Below are 18,989 nucleotides of genomic sequence, written 5' to 3'. Positions count from 1 at the left end.
ATAATACATCGTCAAACTTAAGTGTCCAAACCTTTGTAGATGAATTCACAGTCTTTTTGAAAATTTGCTTAATCTCCCAATTAAACACTTCTGCTTAACCACTGGTTTGGGGATGATGAATAGTACTGGTACAAAATTTTAACCCACATTTAGCTAACAGTGCTCGAAATGGACCATTATTGAAATGAACATCATGGTTATATAGAATTGCATAGGGGACCCCAAAGTCTGTAAAAATATTTTTTTTAACAAATTTTACAATGCTTTGACTATTGTTGTCAGATAAGGCCACCGCCCCCACCCACTTGGTCACATAGTCCACTGCAACTAAAATATATAAATTACCATACGAAGGTGAAAATGGTCCCATGAATCCAAACCCTAGACATCAAATGGTTCAACTTCCAAAATACATGTCTGAGGTATCTCTTGATGTCAACTAATGTTACTTATATGTTGGCACTTGTCACACGTCATCACCAAGCTCCTTGCATTCTTAAATAGTGTTGGCCGAAAGAATCTCGATTGTAATACCTTAGCTGCAGTTCTTTTGACCCATAATTACCACCATAAGGAGATGCATGGCAAAGCTCAAAAATTGGCTTCATCTCTCCTCAAGTACGCATCCTTTTAACTATATCAGCACATCTCTAGAATAATAGGAGATCTTCCCAGAAGTAATGCTTCACCTCAGCAAAAAATTTCTTCTTTTTTTTGAAAGTCATATCAATAGGCATGATATTAGCAACAAGAAAATTAACATAGTCAGCGTATCAAGTTATCTCAACACTTTGGATAGCCCATAATTACCAATCCAAGAATTTGTCCTCAATTGGTGTGTCGTCATACGGATCCACTTGGTCCAACCTCAACAAGTGGTATGCTACCAAGTTCTCCGAAGTTTTGAGAATTCAAGAGAAGTGAGACATTTGATCTAATAAGTACCTTGTGTCATAATTGAGATCCCACTAAATTGAATTGGGTCCATGGATCTAAGAAACAGTGAGAATTCTTGATCTCTCTCAATTCGAAAATCCAGGATTTGAATTGATGTCCTTTCATTGATTTCTCCTAAATTGCATTGATTTATCCTAAAGATTTCATTTCAGTTGGAATTTGGTTATTCACCATGTACGAGACCCCCACTAAGCGTCTATGGCTGAATGGTTAAAGCGCCCAACTCAAAATTGGCGAATTCGTAGGTTCAATTCCTACTGTGTGCATGCCAATGGGACCCTCCAATAAGTATATCGGAATTGGCTCTGTATTAGTGGAATCTCATCATCCATATATAATGAATTGGTGTGGCATATTCATATCATAATATATGAATAGTAAGAACTATCATTCCTTATCATTAATCTTCAAGTCAAATTCTTATAGCGACAAGATCCAATGAATCAACCTAGACTTGGTATCCTTCTTAGACAATAAATACTTAATAACAAAATGGTCTAAATAAACAATCACTTTAGACCCCACAAAGATAAGAACGAAACTTCTCAAATTTAAACACAATAGCTAGCAATTCACTTGAGTATCATTAAGAACTTTACTAGTGTGAGGACTTGAAAATTATTTTATATTCTTCTTATAATTTTTCCTATTTCCTTTAAAAAAAACTAACTAAACTAAATACTAATTTATATTCTCGTAGAGTTTATGTACTAATTTATATTTTCTTTTAGATTAATTTATTTGCCTTAATTTTGTAAATACTTTGATGATTGAGTTGAGAGTTTTATCTTTTCTTTTATAATTTGGTGCATGTTAAGTTTCGTAGTGCATTGTTGTAGTGTGATTAATTGGTGAATTGCGTAATAAATTTGATGGACAAGAATAGGTGTAGTGTTAAAAGGATTATATGATTAGAAGTGTCAAGAGTGTATTAGAGAAATATAAACTAGCAATTAGAGACTAAGAAAGACAAAGACATATGAATGGAATTTGATCATGCCACTTGTCAACGGTCAAAGCTATCATTTGACCAAGACTTTTCTTCCATCTTTATCTTTCATTTAGCCAAAAATTCCTTCACTTTTCTTCCTTCTTGGCCGACCAAAAGAGAGAGAAAAAGAGAGGGAAAACTTCAATTTTCATCTTAATTTTGGCTTGATTTAGTGAAAAAATCAACAAGAAACCTAAATCTAATATGAAGAAAGTTGCAACAAGGGAGCAAGAAGACTTGTAGTGGAGTGATTTGGGAAAGAAAGATTTAGTTTTGCATTTTCTCCTTGGGGTTTGAAGGTATCAAGCTAAGAAACTTTCCTTCTCTCTTATCTTGCATTTTAATGGATATACAACTTGAATATGGAAGTTTGGTGGAAGATTTCATGATTTTGTAAAGGTGATTGAATTTTCAAGCCTTGAAATGAGAATTTCTAGCCTTGATATGGACTTGTGAGTTTTGATATGAAGATTTCTAGCTGGATATGCACTTTTAGCTTCTTTATACGATTTGTCTAGCTTTAGTAGTCAATTTCCAGCTTAGGGTTTAAATTTTCAGCTTGGGTTTATGATGTATATGAGCTAGGTATATGTCCAATTTAGTTAGTTTTGTGGCCTAGAATAAGTACCCTTTATATCTTATAACTTGTGGCCTTGATTAGGGCTGTTTTGCCATGAAATTAAACTTTGAAATTGGAGGAGAAATTTAAGGAAAAACAGGGGAGATGCTGCCAGTTTCCTTTCTGGTAGTGTAAGTGAGTGAAAGTAAAAATGGAGGTCTGATTTTTGGTCGAATTGGACTTAGTTTGCTTATGGATGCTCGAACCTACTTTGGTTGTGGTATATAAGCTGAAATTTTGCCAAAACTATACATTTTACAAGGAGGAATTAATGGTCACTTGAAACATGACTTCGAGTTGCATATGTCTGGTTTTAAACTTGAAAATTTTAATCGTTTTCCTTCCAAAAAGGGCATGCAAATATCTTGCATATAGTTTACTAAGTGGCATGAGTTCTATGTATATGATCTTCCTTTGGTATTAACAAGCGAAACTTGTGTATTTTGAAACCCTATTTGATTGCATTTTGCTGTATGATATTTAATCACAAATTTTGAGAGCGGCTAGGGAGTTGGACCTGAGCTTGATTTTGATAAACAGTGAATCATTAGCGAGTGTTTCCAATTGCATGGTCGGACTTGCTATTTGAATCCAATACTTTCTTATTGTGTTTGGGATGGTAATTAACTTGTTTGAGTTAGCAAGGGTGCACTTTATCGTACTTGCCCTAATTTGACTAAGTACTGTACATTGTTTACGAGTGGATTGATGTATATATGTATGACTTGATCACTGTCTGGGATCCTAAACCCCTATTGGTTAACAAATCGAATTGAGCCGGCAAGGACTTGGTTGAGGAGATTGGCGAACGATAGGTACTGTTTACTGTTTCTCTACTGTTTATTATGTAATCCACTGGATGTGGTTCACTAGATTCGGTATATTCGAGTATTACAACCACTGTTATCGTTGGAGTTCGAGCCCGGTAGGGGCTTTGATCGATGGATGGAGATGGGAGTTAAGTGGTGCTTTACTGGATTTGTTGCTGTACTTCTAGGGTTGACGGAGTGTCAACCGATCTGTGAGTAGCTGTTGTCGGATTAGCTCACGAGGCCAAACTGTATCCTTATGCATGAAAGTGGTAATTGCCTGATTGACTGGTTACTTGAAGTGTTAATGCTTACTCTTATGAACCTTTACTTCCTTTTACTTTGAGATTTAAATTATACATAATTGCCAACTTGCTACTTGGTTTGCATGGTGTCTTGGAATCTCACTGAGTTTTAGCTTATTCCATTAGTTTGTTTTCCTTACAGGGGTTGCGAGCATGGGAATGTGACTGGGATAGGCCGGATTTATGTCTAGATCTTTTGGCTATTGTAATTATAATAGCACTAGTGCTAATCTAGTGTTAGGATCTCAACTAGAGTTTGAATCTTTTGTTACATTTTGGGTATATATAGATATTCAAGATAAACAAATATGTATATATATTTCTGGTTGGAAACTGCTGCTCCTCTTGTTCTTGAAGTTATGATTTGTATTTTTAAATTGAGAGAGAGAGTCCTGGCGAGAGTTAGACAGACAATCTGCTAAATCTGGGATACGCACTAGGGAATGGTGGGGTCGTCACAACTAGCATAGTGTACTTCATGAAATTTCATATCTTTTCTTTTCCTGAAACAATTCCTACTGCATAATCATGCACATCACACTCTAAGTCAAAAGGAAAATTCCAATCAGATGCAATGATTATAGGTGCAGATGTAAACTCTTTTTTTGTTTTATTAAAAGCATCTAATTAAGCATCATCAAAGACAAAAGCTACATATTTAGATAGTAAATCATATAGAGGTTTAGTTATCTTAGAAAAATCTTTAATAAATGTCCTAATGGAAGTTAAGTTCTTAAAGGACCCCAAATAGTAAAATAGTTTTTCCAAAGAAACCTCCATTATAGCTAATGGAAGTTAAGTTTTTAAAGGACTCCAAATAGTAAAACATTTTTTCCACTTTTACCCTTACCATTCATCACACTTCACCCCTTCGAACTAAGTAAATATCCTACTTTGCCCTCCTCAATAGAAAACTACACATTTCATTTTAGTAATATATGATTATATATAAGTTATAATACAATTTATGATTCCTAAAACTAACATTCTTTATTCCAAACATTTATTAAGCAAAATTTCGTATAAAATCACGTTAATTTCAACATTGCTTTAAAGCTTACTTTCATAATTTTCTTTCCATTTTGAATTAGTGGCGTTTTCTTTTTCACATTAAATTATGGATTATTGCATCTATTATAAAAGGAATTTTTGATATCGACCTTAAATCTTTGACCTCAAAGAAAAAATGGAAATTGGTCATCAAGAAATCAATAAAACTGACATCAATAAAAAATTTTCGAAAAAATTCATTGACAAAATCTATACACATTTTGTCAAAATTTATGCATAAGATACTGATCAATGATAATTAAACAAAAATTTTAATATATTATGATATAAAATAATTCAATATATAGTTTATACATATGTTTTGGAGCTTTATCATTAACTCCAAAACTTGAGAAGATATTAGGTAAACAATAGAAAAGGTATTTTTGCCCATTTAACACTGTAACATGGGCAATTTAATCACTACATTACATTTTTACTTATTTTAAGGGTTATTATCACTTTATCCCCTTAACTATACCACTACTATCAGTTTACCCCCTAATGTTATCTTTTAGTCACTTCACCCCCATAAGTAACTCAACTAACATATTAAGAAATTTTGGACAAAAATACCCTTTTATTCTATAGCATTACTACACTGTTATTATTACTTTATTCCTTTAAATTATAGTGATATAATCTATTTAATTCCTAACGTTATTTTCTTGACATTTTACTTCATCGTTAATCTAACTATTGTGGTCAAAAAATTTTAAATATATTTACCCTTATATATATAATTAAAAATAAAAAATTTAGAATGATTATTCTTTTTTTCACTTTAAGAGATCCAAAAATATAAAAATAAAAGGATTTTCTCAAATTTCTTTTTTCACACTCATTAATACTATGAAAAGAAAAAGAGATAGGAAAGAAGGTGACAGAAAATTAGATTTTGTAAAGAAAAAAAAGTCTAATAATATCGTATTAATTTAAGATTGTTGGGATTAGAATTGAAATCTGGTGGCAAACAGTAAAGTGAAATAATTTTAAAATAATAAAAGTATTTAATTCTTTCTTATTTGTGTTTTCTAAAAAAGGAATTGAGCTCTCTCTCTCTGTATCTCTCTATCTCTCTCTCCCTCTCTCCCTCCCCCTTCCGATCTTTCTATTTTTTAATATTAATTTGATTGTCAAGAAGAAAGAAATTAATATTTTGACTTGTTTTCTTGATACTAAAGAGGAGAAGAGCCACTCTAAATTTTTTATTATTTTTATTATACAAAGAGAATGGTACTTTCTTCTAAAGTTTTTTAATTTGTTAAATTGATTTAATGGTGGGATAAATTGCCTAAAAAATAACTCTATGGGGTAAATTGATATTGAGACTATAGTTTATGGGGGTAAAATGATAATAACTTTAAGAGCTAAACTTGTCTTTTTACTTTAATTAACAAACTCCGTTAAATTTGACCGTTAGTCTTGGGGGTAAAGTGACTAAAAGATAACGTTAAGGGGGAAATTGATAGTTGCACCGAACGTTAAGGGGGTAAAGTGATAATAACCCTTATTTTAACACTACAATACAAGCAATTTACTCACTGCGTCAATACTTTGCAGTGTTTACTAAAACTAAGAGTCAATTTTTTTTTATTTTTTTTGGATTAATAACACTTTTTCCCCTCACTAGGGGACATTTTGCCTGTAACAGCCCCACTTTCCCCTAAGGCGAACCAAAAGGGTTAGCGGACTGCCTGCCCAACTCTCGCCAGGACTACGGATCAGTTCACGTCGATCTAAAACGTTTCGGACTAGTAAAAGCGCGCTCGGACAAGCCACAAGTATCAAAATAACAGAATAAAAGAAAAATGAAAACGATGAATAGTGCCTGGAATAGTAGAATCCGGAATCCCACCAAACATTAATACATAGCAATCCAACCTTTACAACCAAATCGGCATGTCAAAAACTATTCATCATAGGTAGACAAAATTCGGTTTGCCAATCAAAAATGAACCCAATACACATTAGGGTTTCATTCAAAAAAACATTTACAGGAGCTCAACTTGACAACCAACTAACACAACCTTTTCCAAAAGTGGTCATTTCCTGTAAGGAAAACAAATGGAACGGAATGAGCTTAAGCCCAGTGAGTTACTACCACATAAGCAACAAAGAGCATATAGCACAACCTTTCATTTCAAATACACAATTTAAAAAAATAAAACCAGTCGGCAAAAGGATACGGACGGCTCTCAAGAGCCCATTTCCACGCTTACATTCTTGATCCAATCTCATTGACTCTCCGTCAACGTTTATGAGTACCAACCGTAGAACCCACTTCACTCCCATCCCTTCCACCAAACATACCCCAACCGGACCCGCACTCCAATCAGTAGCTTTTGGTAATACTCGAGTATACCGGAACCAAGAGTCTCATTACTACAAGATTCCCCAGTACAGTCCCCGTGGCATGTCAATTTTCACGACCAAGCCCTCGCCGGCTCGATTCAATTGACTACCTACGGGGTTGAGCTCAGTAATACAGTAAGGCCGTTGGATATTCGTCCAAACGACACCAAATCAGTTTTCCATGAATGGAATTCAATATCTCATATAGCAAGTGCAGTCTTTCAGTGAAACGGTAAACAGTCATGAATGGAATCACAAGGGGGTGAGGGCGGTCAAGTACACCCTCACCTCAATCACTTCCAATAGCCAAATAAGCCTTCAAGGCATCACATTCACATATAACAAAGCCACGTAGTAACATTTAAGTGAGTAGTATACTCACCACTTAAGCAAGTGAGGTTTCATGCACCGTCGTCCCAAGTACGTCGTGCACTAACGTCACGCCCTAGAACACGTAAACAAATACCATAAGACTCGATAACGAGTCATAAAGCCAAGCCAATTATAACCCAATAGGGTTTCATATGCATAAACAAGCATAATAGCAAACCAGAAATTTCAGCAAAGGGAACTCATTTGACCCAACACCAAAAACAGTTTTGGCCTCCTAATGCGGTAATGGCACAAAATGCGCTACGCTTATCGGATGAGTGTGTAAGACCCACCATCTCGAAGCTAAAATACAGGGCTACAACAATGTAGAAGGCCACTCAGTCCAAATCCTAGCACAACTAGGTCAAAATGCAGAAAACCAACCCAGAACCGTAATTGCAGGTTCCCAAATCACACAAAACTGTAATCAGTCTAACTCAGTCTATACAGGTCCAAATGCATTGATTCCAAAGGCATACGGTAGCTAAGACATCAAGCTACATTTCATCAGAAGACACCAACATCCAAATCCAAAGCAATTCCAGTCAAAACAGACGATTACAATCGCAGTTCGCACATTCTGATCACCCAGAACAGCAACAGTAAAAATGACATAACTCACTCTACACTACTCCAAATGCCCTGAAATTTTGTAGTCACTTCAAACTCATCAATACCTACAACTTTCATGTTTTGACCAAAGTCCAATTCGGCCTCTAACCCTATGATCCAAAACCGGACAGAATTAGGGGTTATCAACCCTAACTTTTCTCATTTCAATCCAAACCCAAAATTGATTGCAATTATCAATAATTCACACCTACTAGAGTCATTATAAGCCATTGCCAATCATCAAAAATAGCCACAACATCCCATTCATATTAAACCAGAAAATTCCTCAATAAAATAAAAACTTCACCAAATCACTTCAAATCAAGAAATAAATCACACATTCCATCACTCAAGTCACCATTAGGCACAAAATAAGCATCATTAGCTATAAGAGGATGTTCAATCATCACTTACCTAGTAAACAAGAGAAGAGGAGTTGTAGACCACCTTAGCTCTTCCAAAAACTTCACCAAACTCATCACTAACACTAAATGGAAAGATTGTATGGAGTGAAAACTAGTTTGTGTGATTGATTTGGATGATTTGAGCTAGTGGAAAGCTTGAAGATTGAAGAAGTTTTCTTCCTTCTTGGCAAGAGAGAGGGCCGGCCACAAGGTGAAAGAAAATGGTGATTTTTTTGTGAAATTTTTAGATATTTAACCAATTTTGGTCAAAAGTCAAAAAAAAGGTGAATAGTGTTCTTAAGTCAAAACCAATCACCAAGTGACACGTGGCACTTCATTAATGCATTCCTATCCTTTCTTTTCCCTCTCACATCAATCATTTCACACACTCTACTTATCTCTTAACACCCGATAAATTTTACACAGTATCCGGAATTTAATCTTATTGACCGAATTTTTCCGAACTTTTCGCACTAGTGGGTCCCACGTCCATAATATATCCTTAATTTTCTAAAAACTCTCCAATACTAGAAAAATCATCTAAAAACTATAATTACTCATAAAATCCACCAAGAAAATTTTCCTAAGCCAGAAAATGCAGAAAACAAGCAATTAAAGGGGAAAAACCCTAGGAAAATTCTTAGGGCAATACGGGTTCTCACACTCTCTCCCCCTTAAAAGAATGTCGTCCTCGACATTCTAACTCCTATATAAATCCGGTCAAGATATCGCTCAGAAACCAATCAAGCAGTAGAATTCCATCTACTCCAACTCGTATTCACCAGGTCCAATTTGTTATTCCCAAAGTCAGTCAAATACTAAGAAACATTCTCATCTTACTTCTCACAATTCATGATCTTGTAAATCACTTATCAAATTCAAGTACTAAGTAGCACGCCAATCCAACTTATCGAATAGTCATGGTCCAGTGGTCCAGTAGGGAGTTAATCGCGTAACCAGATAAAACAGGCAAAAGACTTGAAATCGGACGTAATGTCCCAGATATTTGGAAGACATTCAGGGTATAGCGAAGCTTCAAATCAAAATTCATCCCTGGTGGTGCTGGACAACACAACAAGCTAGCACAACGGCTATGCTTCACCAAAGACTTTCAGTTCAGTAAGTTGGCCCTGGTGGTGCTGGACAACACAACAAGCTAGCACAACGGCTATACTTCACCAAAAGCCTTAGTTCAAGTATTGGTCCCTGGCGGTGCTGGACAACACAACAAGTTCGCACAACGGCTAAACTTCGCCAGAGAGCCTCCATTCAAGTATTTCATCCCTGGTGGTGCTGGACAACACAACCGGCAATGCTCCACCAGAGAGGTTCAGTTCAACCGCTACAGAAAAGTAGTAGCCGGTCTACAACCACATGAATACGAAGAAGTTCAAGAGTAGGGTCAAATATTACCAGTTCAGGGAGCATGAACACAAATAAGAGTACAAGTTCAAGTTCAAGGATCATGAGTACAGGTAAGAACACACTGGCCTAACCTCTGTCCAGCAATTCACATTCGTAAATAGTCATAAAATTCAAGCCCACCTACAGGTCACACACCATAAACTCAGTGACATTCGGTCCATTAAGAGTACGTTGAACACACTCACCTAACAGGGTCACGTCTCAAGGAAGTTCAGTCTAGTCGGTCTCAGGCAGCTCAAGATCAATCTCAGGTAGTTCGAGGTCAGTCCCAAGTAGTTCAAGTAGAGCAAATGCCAACACTTACCAATCAGGTGGTGCAAAAGTCTAGAGATCCACACCTATCGTGTGCGTAATACTCCAACTAGAAACAAAAGGAAAAACACAAAACCAATACACGAAAAGCACGCAAAAGCGTAGGTACCAAAAGATACGACTCGAATATATACATTTATTTACAAAACCACACCAAAAGATATACAAAGTACTCGACCTCCAGTCGGTACAAAACCCATTATGCACACGAGCACTCCGGCTCCAAAAAGCTAGTCAGTCCACCAAATAACCAAAGAAAGTAGCCATGCCAGTCCTAGCAAAAGTAATCTACCAGCTACTCATAATACAAAAGCAACCCTAATCACCTCCCCTAGGGCCCCGGTTCCCAACGGAACCTAAAGTATCTATCTCGCCTAACTGCTCTGGACCAGTAGCTCGTGGTGGTGCCTCCGCGGCCATGTCTAGTACAACCCCACAGTCAAACGTAATACTCCGGGCCCTCTCCCTAAGCTGCATCCTCATAGCGAAGAGGTGCTGGTGTGTGTGTCGAAGATCCCCCTCCAGGTCCCTAACGCGCAATGCCTGCCAACGGCTAAACTCTCTAGCCTCCTCCAGCTGCGCCCTCAAAGTCTCAACTGTCCTGCCTAGGTGATAACGCTCGTCATCCATCGCTAAAACAACCTCGTCAGGATAGCCATAGGTATACCAGCACTCACAGGGTCGGCGCGACACCTGTCCAAAAGGGGAATACAAACTATAAGGCTCCCCAAGCCTCCTCCGATAGCGGATCGCCCGCTTACGCAGCACCCGGTCCTCTAGGCCCCTCGCACTCGGAGGTCTCGGTCCCGGTCCCATGCCGCTAGAACTGCCCGGATCCATACCTACAAACATTAATTCGTTAGTTAACTGACATTTCAACTTAAAATATATCATTCATCTTAAAGAGAATAATGTATCCCTAAGGCCTATCACGTATGTCCCACAATTGCCCAAGTCCTCTAACCTAGGCGCTCTTATTTCGTTCGTATCCGGGCCCAAGAATCCCATCCAAGATAATTCACAACTCGAGCCGGCCGGTCCCAAGCGTAAATCATCCTTATTAAAGATTCCTACCCGACATACATACTTAACTTCCTCATGTCCCATGTTAATGTTCATAGCTTACGCTCAAAAGAGCACTTATACCTTTAAACACTTTCACCAAAAGCAGGACCATAACATCCCTTGGCCCAGTCTCACTCCGCGCAGAGACCACGCGACGTGGCTCTGATACCAACTGTAACAGCCCCACTTTCCCCTAAGGCGAACCAAAGGGGTTAGCGGACTGCCTGCCCAGCTCTCGCCAGGACTACGGATCAGTTCACGTCGATCTAAAACGTTTCGGACTAGTAAAAGCGCGCTCGGACAAGCCACAAGTATCAAAATAATAGAATAAAAGAAAAATGAAAACGATGAATAGTGCCTGGAATAGTAGAATCCGGAATCCCACCAAACATTAATACATAGCAATCCAACCTTTACAACCAAATCGGCATGTCAAAAACTATTCATCATAGGTAGACAAAATTCGGTTTGCCAATCAAAAATGAACCCAATACACATTAGGGTTTCATTCAAAAAAACATTTACAGGAGCTCAACTTGACAACCAACTAACACAACCTTTTCCAAAAGTGGTCATTTCCTGTAAGGAAAACAAATGGAACGGAATGAGCTTAAGCCCAGTGAGTTACTACCACATAAGCAACAAAGAGCATATAGCACAACCTTTCATTTCAAATACACAATTTAAAAAAATAAAACCAGTCGGCAAAAGGATACGGACGGCTCTCAAGAGCCCATTTCCACGCTTACATTCTTGATCCAATCTCATTGACTCTCCGTCAACGTTTATGAGTACCAACCGTAGAACCCACTTCACTCCCATCCCTTCCACCAAACATACCCCAACCGGACCCGCACTCCAATCAGTAGCTTTTGGTAATACTCGAGTATACCGGAACCAAGAGTCTCATTACTACAAGATTCCCCAGTACAGTCCCCGTGGCATGTCAATTTTCACGACCAAGCCCTCGCCGGCTCGATTCAATTGACTACCTACGGGGTTGAGCTCAGTAATACAGTAAGGCCGTTGGATATTCGTCCAAACGACACCAAATCAGTTTTCCATGAATGGAATTCAATATCTCATATAGCAAGTGCAGTCTTTCAGTGAAACGGTAAACAGTCATGAATGGAATCACAAGGGGGTGAGGGCGGTCAAGTACACCCTCACCTCAATCACTTCCAATAGCCAAATAAGCCTTTAAGGCATCACATTCACATATAACAAAGCCACGTAGTAACATTTAAGTGAGTAGTATACTCACCACTTAAGCAAGTGAGGTTTCATGCACCGTCGTCCCAAGTACGTCGTGCACTAACGTCACGCCCTAGAACACGTAAACAAATACCATAAGACTCGATAACGAGTCATAAAGCCAAACCAATTATAACCCAATAGGGTTTCATATGCATAAACAAGCATAATACCAAACCAGAAATTTCAGCAAAGGGAACTCATTTGACCCAACACCAAAAACAGTTTTGGCCTCCTAATGCGGTAATGGCACAAAATGCGCTACGCTTATCGGATGAGGGTGTAATACCCACCATCTCGAAGCTAAAATACAGGGCTACAACAATGTAGAAGGCCACTCAGTCCAAATCCTAGCACAACTAGGTCAAAATGCAGAAAACCAACCCAGAACCGTAATTGCAGGTTCCCAAATCACACAAAACTGTAATCAGTCTAACTCAGTCTATACAGGTCCAAATGCATTGATTCCAAAGGCATACGGTAGCTAAGACATCAAGCTACATTTCATCAGAAGACACCAACATCCAAATCCAAAGAAATTCCAGTCAAAACAGACGATTACAATCGCAGTTCGCACATTCTGATCACCCAGAACAGCAACAGTAAAAATGACATAACTCACTCTACACTACTCCAAATGCCCTGAAATTTTGTAGGCACTTCAAACTCATCAATACCTACAACTTTCATGTTTTGACCAAAGTCCAATTCGGCCTCTAACCCTATGATCCAAAACCGGACAGAATTAGGGGTTATCAACCCTAACTTTTCTCATTTCAATCCAAACCCAAAATTGATTGCAATTATCAATAATTCACACCTACTAGAGTCATTATAAGCCATTGCCAATCATCAAAAATAGCCACAATATCCCATTCATATTAAACCAGAAAATTCCTCAATAAAATAAAAACTTCACCAAATCACTTCAAATCAAGAAATAAATCACACATTCCATCACTCAAGTCACCATTAGGCACAAAATAAGCATCATTAGCTATAAGAGGATGTTCAATCATCACTTACCTAGTAAACAAGAGAAGAGGAGTTGTAGACCACCTTAGCTCTTCCAAAAACTTCACCAAACTCATCACTAACACTAAATGGAAAGATTGTATGGAGTGAAAACTAGTTTGTGTGATTGATTTGGATGATTTGAGCTAGTGGAAAGCTTGAAGATTGAAGAAGTTTTCTTCCTTCTTGGCAAGAGAGAGGGCCGGCCATAAGGTGAAAGAAAATGGTGATTTTTTTGTGAAATTTTTAGATATTTAACCAATTTTGGTCAAAAGTCAAAAAAAAGGTGAATAGTGTTCTTAAGTCAAAACCAATCACCAAGTGACACGTGGCACTTCATTAATGCATTCCTATCCTTTCTTTTCCCTCTCACATCAATCATTTCACACACTCTACTTATCTCTTAACACCCGATAAATTTTACACAGTATCCGGAATTTAATCTTATTGACCGAATTTTTTCGAACTTTTCGCACTAGTGGGTCCCACGTCCATAATATATCCTTAATTTTCTAAAAACTCTCCAATACTAGAAAAATCATCTAAAAACTATAATTACTCATAAAATCCACCAAGAAAATTTTCCTAAGCCAGAAAATGCAGAAAACAAGCAATTAAAGGGGAAAAACCCTAGGAAAATTCTTAGGGCAATACGGGTTCTCACACTCTCTCCCCCTTAAAAGAATGTCGTCCTCGACATTCTAACTCCTATATAAATCCGGTCAAGATATCGCTCAGAAACCAATCAAGCAGTAGAATTCCATCTACTCCAACTCGTATTCACCAGGTCCAATTTGTTATTCCCAAAGTCAGTCAAATACTAAGAAACATTCTCATCTTACTTCTCACAATTCATGATCTTGTAAATCACTTATCAAATTCAAGTACTAAGTAGCACGCCAATCCAACTTATCGAATAGTCATGGTCCAGTGGTCCAGTAGGGAGTTAATCGCGTAACCAGATAAAACAGGCAAAAGACTTGAAATCGGACGTAATGTCCCAGATATTTGGAAGACATTCAGGGTATAGCGAAGCTTCAAATCAAAATTCATCCCTGGTGGTGCTGGACAACACAACAAGCTAGCACAACGGCTATGCTTCACCAAAGACTTTCAGTTCAGTAAGTTGGCCCTGGTGGTGCTGGACAACACAACAAGCTAGCACAACGGCTATACTTCACCAAAAGCCTTAGTTCAAGTATTGGTCCCTGGCGGTGCTGGACAACACAACAAGTTCGCACAACGGCTAAACTTCGCCAGAGAGCCTCCATTCAAGTATTTCATCCCTGGTGGTGCTGGACAACACAACCGGCAATGCTCCACCAGAGAGGTTCAGTTCAACCGCTACAGAAAAGTAGTAGCCGGTCTACAACCACATGAATACGAAGAAGTTCAAGAGTAGGGTCAAATATTACCAGTTCAGGGAGCATGAACACAAATAAGAGTACAAGTTCAAGTTCAAGGATCATGAGTACAGGTAAGAACACACTGGCCTAACCTCTGTCCAGCAATTCACATTCGTAAATAGTCATAAAATTCAAGCCCACCTACAGGTCACACACCATAAACTCAGTGACATTCGGTCCATTAAGAGTACGTTGAACACACTCACCTAACAGGGTCACGTCTCAAGGAAGTTCAGTCTAGTCGGTCTCAGGCAGCTCAAGATCAATCTCAGGTAGTTCGAGGTCAGTCCCAAGTAGTTCAAGTAGAGCAAATGCCAACACTTACCAATCAGGTGGTGCAAAAGTCTAGAGATCCACACCTATCGTGTGCGTAATACTCCAACTAGAAACAAAAGGAAAAACACAAAACCAATACACGAAAAGCACGCAAAAGCGTAGGTACCAAAAGATACGACTCGAATATATACATTTATTTACAAAACCACACCAAAAGATATACAAAGTACTCGACCTCCAGTCGGTACAAAACCCATTATGCACACGAGCACTCCGGCTCCAAAAAGCTAGTCAGTCCACCAAATAACCAAAGAAAGTAGCCATGCCAGTCCTAGCAAAAGTAATCTACCAGCTACTCATAATACAAAAGCAACCCTAATCACCTCCCCTAGGGCCCCGGTTCCCAACGGAACCTAAAGTATCTATCTCGCCTAACTGCTCTGGACCAGTAGCTCGTGGTGGTGCCTCCGCGGCCATGTCTAGTAAAACCCCACAGTCAAACGTAATACTCCGGGCCCTCTCCCTAAGCTGCATCCTCATAGCGAAGAGGTGCTGGTGTGTGTGTCGAAGATCCCCCTCCAGGTCCCTAACGCGCAATGCCTGCCAACGGCTAAACTCTCTAGCCTCCTCCAGCTGCGCCCTCAAAGTCTCAACTGTCCTGCCTAGGTGATAACGCTCGTCATCCATCGCTAAAACAACCTCGTCAGGATAGCCATAGGTATACCAGCACTCACAGGGTCGGCGCGACACCTGTCCAAAAGGGGAATACAAACTATAAGGCTCCCCAAGCCTCCTCCGATAGCGGATCGCCCGCTTACGCAGCACCCGGTCCTCTAGGCCCCTCGCACTCGGAGGTCTCGGTCCCGGTCCCATGCCGCTAGAACTGCCCGGATCCATACCTACAAACATTAATTCGTTAGTTAACTGACATTTCAACTTAAAATATATCATTCATCTTAAAGAGAATAATGTATCCCTAAGGCCTATCACGTATGTCCCACAATTGCCCAAGTCCTCTAACCTAGGCGCTCTTATTTCGTTCGTATCCGGGCCCAAGAATCCCATCCAAGATAATTCACAACTCGAGCCGGCCGGTCCCAAGCGTAAATCATCCTTATTAAAGATTCCTACCCGACATACATACTTAACTTCCTCATGTCCCATGTTAATGTTCATAGCTTACGCTCAAAAGAGCACTTATACCTTTAAACACTTTCACCAAAAGCAGGACCATAACATCCCTTGGCCCAGTCTCACTCCGCGCAGAGACCACGCGACGTGGCTCTGATACCAACTGTAACAGCCCCACTTTCCCCTAAGGCGAACCAAAGGGGTTAGCGGACTGCCTGCCCAGCTCTCGCCAGGACTACGGATCAGTTCACGTCGATCTAAAACGTTTCGGACTAGTAAAAGCGCGCTCGGACAAGCCACAAGTATCAAAATAACAGAATAAAAGAAAAATGAAAACGATGAATAGTGCCTGGAATAGTAGAATCCGGAATCCCACCAAACATTAATACATAGCAATCCAACCTTTACAACCAAATCGGCATGTCAAAAACTATTCATCATAGGTAGACAAAATTCGGTTTGCCAATCAAAAATGAACCCAATACACATTAGGGTTTCATTCAAAAAAACATTTACAGGAGCTCAACTTGACAACCAACTAACACAACCTTTTCCAAAAGTGGTCATTTCCTGTAAGGAAAACAAATGGAACGGAATGAGCTTAAGCCCAGTGAGTTACTACCACATAAGCAACAAAGAGCATATAGCACAACCTTTCATTTCAAATACACAATTTAAAAAAATAAAACCAGTCGGCAAAAGGATACGGACGGCTCTCAAGAGCCCATTTCCACGCTTACATTCTTGATCCAATCTCATTGACTCTCCGTCAACGTTTATGAGTACCAACCGTAGAACCCACTTCACTCCCATCCCTTCCACCAAACATACCCCAACCGGACCCGCACTCCAATCAGTAGCTTTTGGTAATACTCGAGTATACCGGAACCAAGAGTCTCATTACTACAAGATTCCCCAGTACAGTCCCCGTGGCATGTCAATTTTCACGACCAAGCCCTCGCCGGCTCGATTCAATTGACTACCTACGGGGTTGAGCTCAGTAATACAGTAAGGCCGTTGGATATTCGTCCAAACGACACCAAATCAGTTTTCCATGAATGGAATTCAATATCTCATATAGCAAGTGCAGTCTTTCAGTGAAACGGTAAACAGTCATGAATGGAATCACAAGGGGGTGAGGGCGGTCAAGTACACCCTCACCTCAATCACTTCCAATAGCCAAATAAGCCTTTAAGGCATCACATTCACATATAACAAAGCCACGTAGTAACATTTAAGTGAGTAGTATACTCACCACTTAAGCAAGTGAGGTTTCATGCACCGTCGTCCCAAGTACGTCGTGCACTAACGTCACGCCCTAGAACACGTAAACAAATACCATAAGACTCGATAACGAGTCATAAAGCCAAACCAATTATAACCCAATAGGGTTTCATATGCATAAACAAGCATAATACCAAACCAGAAATTTCAGCAAAGGGAACTCATTTGACCCAACACCAAAAACAGTTTTGGCCTCCTAATGCGGTAATGGCACAAAATGCGCTACGCTTATCGGATGAGGGTGTAATACCCACCATCTCGAAGCTAAAATACAGGGCTACAACAATGTAGAAGGCCACTCAGTCCAAATCCTAGCACAACTAGGTCAAAATGCAGAAAACCAACCCAGAACCGTAATTGCAGGTTCCCAAATCACACAAAACTGTAATCAGTCTAACTCAGTCTATACAGGTCCAAATGCATTGATTCCAAAGGCATACGGTAGCTAAGACATCAAGCTATATTTCATCAGAAGACACCAACATCCAAATCCAAAGCAATTCCAGTCAAAACAGACGATTACAATCGCAGTTCGCACATTCTGATCACCCAGAACAGCAACAGTAAAAATGACATAACTCACTCTACACTACTCCAAATGCCCTGAAATTTTGTAGGCACTTCAAACTCATCAATACCTACAACTTTCATGTTTTGACCAAAGTCCAATTCGGCCTCTAACCCTATGATCCAAAACCGGACAGAATTAGGGGTTATCAACCCTAACTTTTCTCATTTCAATCCAAACCCAAAATTGATTGCAATTATCAATAATTCACACCTACTAGAGTCATTATAAGCCATTGCCAATCATCAAAAATAGCCACAACATCCCATTCATATTAAACCAGAAAATTCCTCAATAAAATAAAAACTTCACCAAATCACTTCAAATCAAGAAATAAATCACACATTCCATCACTCAAGTCACCATTAGGCACAAAATAAGCATCATTAGCTATAAGAGGATGTTCAATCATCACTTACCTAGTAAACAAGAGAAGAGGAGTTGTAGACCACCTTAGCTCTTCCAAAAACTTCACCAAACTCATCACTAACACTAAATGGAAAGATTGTATGGAGTGAAAACTAGTTTGTGTGATTGATTTGGATGATTTGAGCTAGTGGAAAGCTTGAAGATTGAAGAAGTTTTCTTCCTTCTTGGCAAGAGAGAGGGCCGGCCACAAGGTGAAAGAAAATGGTGATTTTTTTGTGAAATTTTTAGATATTTAACCAATTTTGGTCAAAAGTCAAAAAAAAGGTGAATAGTGTTCTTAAGTCAAAACCAATCACCAAGTGACACGTGGCACTTCATTAATGCATTCCTATCTTTTCTTTTCCCTCTCAC

This window comes from Coffea arabica, chromosome 4e, assembly GCF_036785885.1.
Source record: "Coffea arabica cultivar ET-39 chromosome 4e, Coffea Arabica ET-39 HiFi, whole genome shotgun sequence".
Lineage (NCBI taxonomy): Eukaryota > Viridiplantae > Streptophyta > Magnoliopsida > Gentianales > Rubiaceae > Coffea > Coffea arabica.
Note: the sequence above shows the minus strand (reverse complement) of the source record.